The sequence below is a fragment of the Dromiciops gliroides genome, chromosome 6 (assembly GCF_019393635.1).
Source record: "Dromiciops gliroides isolate mDroGli1 chromosome 6, mDroGli1.pri, whole genome shotgun sequence".
NCBI classification, from domain to species: domain Eukaryota; kingdom Metazoa; phylum Chordata; class Mammalia; order Microbiotheria; family Microbiotheriidae; genus Dromiciops; species Dromiciops gliroides.
Window position 1 is genome coordinate 104,506,247 of NC_057866.1, and position 5,442 is coordinate 104,511,688.

General features: G+C 43.7%; 2 non-coding genes across 2 annotated transcripts; one reads left to right on the forward strand and one right to left on the reverse strand.

Moving 5' to 3' along the window:
- The first annotated feature begins 1,984 nt into the window (after positions 1–1,984).
- Positions 1,985–2,058, forward strand: TRNAN-GUU. Its single transcript has one exon. It is a non-coding gene; the product is annotated as a tRNA-Asn (tRNA).
- Positions 2,059–2,706: 648 nt separating this feature from the next.
- Positions 2,707–2,779, reverse strand: TRNAV-UAC. The gene has a single exon. It is a non-coding gene; the product is annotated as a tRNA-Val (tRNA).
- Between the last annotated feature and the right edge of the window lie 2,663 nt (positions 2,780–5,442).

Genomic DNA, 5,442 nt, shown 5'->3' on the forward strand with positions numbered 1-5,442 from the left:
TAGAGTGAGGAGTCAGTAATACTCATCTTCATGAGTTCAAAATCGATTTCACTCACTAGCTGCCTGAACCCGGGCAAGTCACTTAATCCTGTTTCCTTCAGTTTCCTCATCTGTAAAAATGAGCTGGAGAAGGAAATGTCTAACCACTCTAGTATCTTTGCCATGAAAATTCCAAATGGGGTCACAATGAGTCAGATACGACTAAAACTACTGAACAATAGCTTCTCACCCCCTACCTGATTCCCTAATTCGAGATTAGCTCACGTGATAGGAAGGTCATTTAACATTCGAGAGGTAGAGGAATTGATGTCTGCATTCTCTGCTTTTGCTTTCCTTCCTCCATCTTCCTTTCTGTGTACCCAGAAGAAATTATATCCAGTAGAGCCCCCTTCTCTGACTACCGCTCCCTGCTCTTTTATATCCATCCGCTCCAACCGAATCCCTCCAGTATCACTATGCCATTCTAACCTCCCCTTCTTTTGTACCCTATGGTGTTTCCGTTCTGTGAGAAATGGGTAATTGTCTCCTCTCAATGTGGATATAACAGTCAGTCATACTCCCCTGACCTGTTTGTAGGACAAAGGTCTCAGATCCCCTCCTCCCCCACAGGTTAGCAAGGTCACATGGTTCTAGGAGCCCTGGTCTCAATAAGGTCAGCTCCAGAGTTGTGTCCATATAAGGAAGTATAAGGTCCACTCCTGAGTCATGACCATTTAAAGAAGAGGGGTGGGAATACTGCTTTCCAATTAACTAGTTTTTGCCTGTAGATTGTAACCCCATCAGTGATGAAAAAGGGGAAGGTCCATTCTCGTTAGGGACTAGGGTATAAAACAGGCCCTGTGAGCCCCCTTTCTGGGCACCCACTAGCTGCACACTAGGGTGCCTCCTTCTCATGAGCAGATAAAGCCTTTGTCACTTCACTGCTGAGTTCCCTAGAATTATTGAGAAGAGGATGGATTTTTCCCTCACACGTTCTATTGGCATTTCGACCATTCCCTAAATTTTAGTCTCCCCTTATTCACTGACTCGTTCTTCCAGTTTAAAAACATTTCTAAATCCATCTCATTCTTTAAAAACTTTCACTTGATCCTATTATAATTAATGTGATATCATGTAATGCAATGCAATACAATACAATATAAATCCTCATACTTCAGTCCTCTATGTCTCCTCCCTTTCCTATCCTAGAAAAAGGTAGTCTGCACATCTTGCCTTCCCTTTTTCATCTCTAACATTTCTCCAACTTCTGAAATATGACTTTGAACCTCATCAATCTTCGGAAACTATTTTATCCAAAGGTACCAATCGTATTTTTCCCCTCAGTCCTTATTCAAGAGACCCAGTTCGCAAAAGAATAACACTGAAATTAACCTTTGCCTGAGGAAGGAAGGAAGGAAGGAAGGAAGGAAGGAAGGAAGGAAGGAAGGAAGGAAGGAAGGAAGGAAGGAAGGAAGGAAGGAAGGAAGGGTTTCTCTCTGATGTCTATTCAGCATGGACTCCTGAGAGAATAGCAAGGTCGACGTGCCTAGGTACTAGGACAAACTCAAGTAGTCTGCCTGCGCAAGAACGCAGGATAAGCGAAACTAACCCCAATAATTCACTTTATTTCATTTTTTCCCAAATCAGGAAAAGCCACGATCAGACAATGAACTGGTTCCAGTGGGTAGGAAGCTTCTTGAAGCTGATCGTGCCAAAGCTCCGGGAGCTTGGCTGACAGAAGGAATGAAAGAGACGAGAGAAAGTGGGACTGGTAGTTTTCTTTCTTCTTTTTCTTTTTTCTGTTTGGAAGAAAAGTGATCCTAAGAGGATCTGTGTAACTATTTTGAGACCAGAAAACGCATCCTTTGATTCATTTTTTATTTTTGCTTTGAGATTGTTAGAAGCTGTGGGTCTGAAAAGAACAGACACTTTATAGTGGCAAGTTTAAAGAAATATTTTTAATCTTCAATGAGGTATATTCAAAGATAGAAGGTGCCAGCACGTAGTCTCTGTGGCGCAATCGGTTAGCGCGTTCGGCTGTTAACCGAAAGGTTGGTGGTTCAAGCCCACCCAGGGACGAGCGTTTTAAGTTTCCTGCAGGCAAGAATTTTCTCTGTACTTATTCCTCGCCTGTAAACACCGCTCGCTCAACTTTCTTCGCTTCTGAATATCCTGTAAAACTATAACGCCTAATTCCCGAGTTCCAAACTTTCGGCTTCTGAATTGTTCTGCTTGAACAATAATTTACCTTTTCCTCTATCCCGTCTTCTGAGTGGGATCCCGAAATGGTGAATACAAAATGTTCTTTGTCTTTCTGTATTCAAACTGTTCAGTGTGAAATGAAGTTACTCTTTCTAATAATCTCCCACACGTGGAGGAGTATTCTGGTCCCTTTTGAAGGGAATATCGTTCCCGATAATCTCTTCTCTGGGGATTTCAGTTTGTCGAATCTACTGTGGATTTGCTTTGGTTTTAAGAAGATGGAGCTGGGCAATGGTTTGTGGAGTCCCGACCGGTGTCTATGAGGCCATAAGACTCGCAAGTGCCCAAGACCCAAAAGCGGCACGCTATCGAAATTCAAAGAGCTCATAATACCTGATGTCTAGATTAGTAACCTGCGATTTATTCTTTTGCAGAATTCCCTTCCTTCAGTGTTATAGAAAGTTGTGACATCTATGCCAGTTCCGATGTTTTTTGAAATTGGGGAAAAGCATAGAAGTAACCACATGGTTTCACTGAGGATCGAACTCAGGACCTTCTGCGTGTAAAGCAGACGTGATAACCACTACACTATGAAACCAGTTGGTAATAAAATGTTTCAAGTAAGAATATTTCTAATTGAGGAACTACAGAGAAGAAAAGTCATGAAATGTAAAATCTGTCATTGAAAGGAATTCTCAGCTAATTTACTGTAATCCCCTCATTCCTTCTTCCATTTTTATATACGTCTCTTCTAACACATACAAATTATGAAAAAGAGCCCGTTCTATCTCCTTTTTCCTCCTTTCTAAATTAGTGCATTTATTCTTTTTATATTTGCTTCTCAGAGCATAACCAAACAACTCTAGGTCCTCGGTTTGTCCGTCACTCAGTCGATAAACTTTTTTTGGTGAGGCAATTGGGGTTAATTGACTTGCCCAGGGTCACACAGCTAGTAATTGTTAAGTGTCTGAGTCTGGATTTGACATTTATTAAGCGCCTATTATGTACTGAGCAGTGTCCTAAACGCTGGACATATGAAGAAAGGCAAAGCATACTTTACTTTGTCCTGCCCTCAAGGAGTTCACAACCCATTGGGGAAAGTCAACACATAAAAAGAAGTTAAAAAGCCTGAGGGAATAAGAAGAGGAAGAAGAGGGTTATCCAGTAGAAGGCTGATGAGAAACCAGAGGAGTGCGGTGGGTGGGATATAGGACGGCTACCCTGGATGTCCTTCCTTAAGTGGAGAATCTTGGAGGAGTTCTCCACTGTCCATCCTTCACACTCTCCAACTACAACAATAAATAAATAACAGCATTTATATAGTATCTACATGTGTCAGGCACTGTGTTAAGCACTTTACAAATATTATCTTATTTTATCTTCCTAACAACCCTAGTAGGTAGGTCCTATTATCATTCCCATTTTGCAGCTGAGGAAACTAGGGAAAACAGAATTTAAGTGACTTGACTAGGGTCTCACAGCTAGTAAATGTGGGAGAGGTCCTAAGGGCAGAGAGCACTGAGAATCTGAAGTTTCAGAGCTGATGTGATCTTGCAGGATGATGAGATTTCTGAAGACGTCATGAAAGTCCTCAAGAATTCAGGACTCTTTCTGCATTTGAGGTAGAAAATTATGTTTTATTTAATTCATTAGTACCCTTTGGAGATAATGAGGTACTGAAAGAAATCTTGTTATTTTCCCCCCATTAAATGTTATTTCTACATCATCATACTTCCCCTTTCCAAGTGTCATGGGGCGCAGAGCACCCCAGAATTTCTCTGGGGCACACCGAGGAATCTTCTCCTTGAGAAACTAAACCAGAGGACAGATAACGCCTAGAGGAACCAAATCGGACTGAGCTAGCTTGGGATTCCTACCCTTCATTCCGGTCTCCCTTATCCTGGGGAGATAAGTTTGGGTGTGGCTTCGGCCTTTGTGTTCTAAAGAGGGATCCGTAGCCACCCCTCACCCAATTCCTTTAGTCACTACCAGTGGGGGATGGTCCTCCACTGCTCACCCAATTCCCCCAGCTACCACCAGTGGGGGATGGTCCTTTCTCACTAAAGGAACTTTTCACGGGCAGATGGTCCACCCCCATCAGTCCTCTATAAAAGTACCTTCCGGTCTCCTGTTGGAGGAGATTTGGTACCTCTGAGCCATGTGCTTTATGCCAAATCTCCCCATGAAAAGTCTAAGGATTTCTTTCATGGTTTCCCTCCCCCCACCCTTCCCTTCCCTTGCTCCTAAATAAACTATCACCTTGTTCTAACTAAGTTTTGTGTGCAAGAGGGTGTAATTCTTTAAAGAGGAATTCCCAAGAACCCCAACCCCAACCCGTACCCCATTTTCCCACTATATCATCTGGCACCCCAACGTTGTAGGGACGTGGGATTTTCCTCTTTCCTCTTAACACACAAAACTGGGGGGTGGGAACCTCCCTTCTGGGTTTCCTTTCTCCCTCTCCCGCCTGACTCAACCTCCCGTTTGAGTCACAGAGAGGTAGAGAGAGGGTCAGCTTTCGCACGCGACAGTGGAGGGCAGCCTGAGTCTCCCTCCCTCGCTGAAAGCTCACACAGACATCTGGACCACGCTTGGCACAGAACCTGGAGGTAAGACCCTACCTTCTGGGTTTCTCTTCTCCCTCTCCCACTGGACTCAACCTCCCGTTTGAGTCACAGAGAGGTAGAGACGGTCGGCGTCTGCACGACAGCAGAGAGCAGCCTGGGACTCCTAGATGTCCGAACCACGCTAGGACCCTCAGACTACACGTTTCTGGGTAAGAACATTTATGCTTATGTGTCTATCCCTTACCAGCTCTCTGCTCTTGGTTCAGACTATTCTCCTTAGACAGTAGTTATGGGACAGAAAGGGAGTGTTCCGAAAAATTCACCTCTGGGGTGCATCCTAAGAGATTGGACTAGACTGGAACTTAAAAACCTAAGAAAGAGATGTATGATACATTTTTGTAACAATTTATGGCCACATTATCCTCTAGGAAGTGAAGGAAATTGGCCTGTACACGGCACCCTTAATTATAATACCATCTTGCAATTGGACAAGTTTTGCAAGCGTGAAGGGAGATGGACAGAGATTCCATACGTATCGGCTTTTATGAGTTTGAGCCAGAAGTCAAAGGGAAAGGATGAGGTCCCCTTGCCGGTTGAGAATCACCACAAGCCCAAGCAATTCGCTAACTCTTCGGGCACCTACTCTGAGACCTCAGCCTCCCCTCCTCCTCAAACTCATTCCCTACCTGTTTCT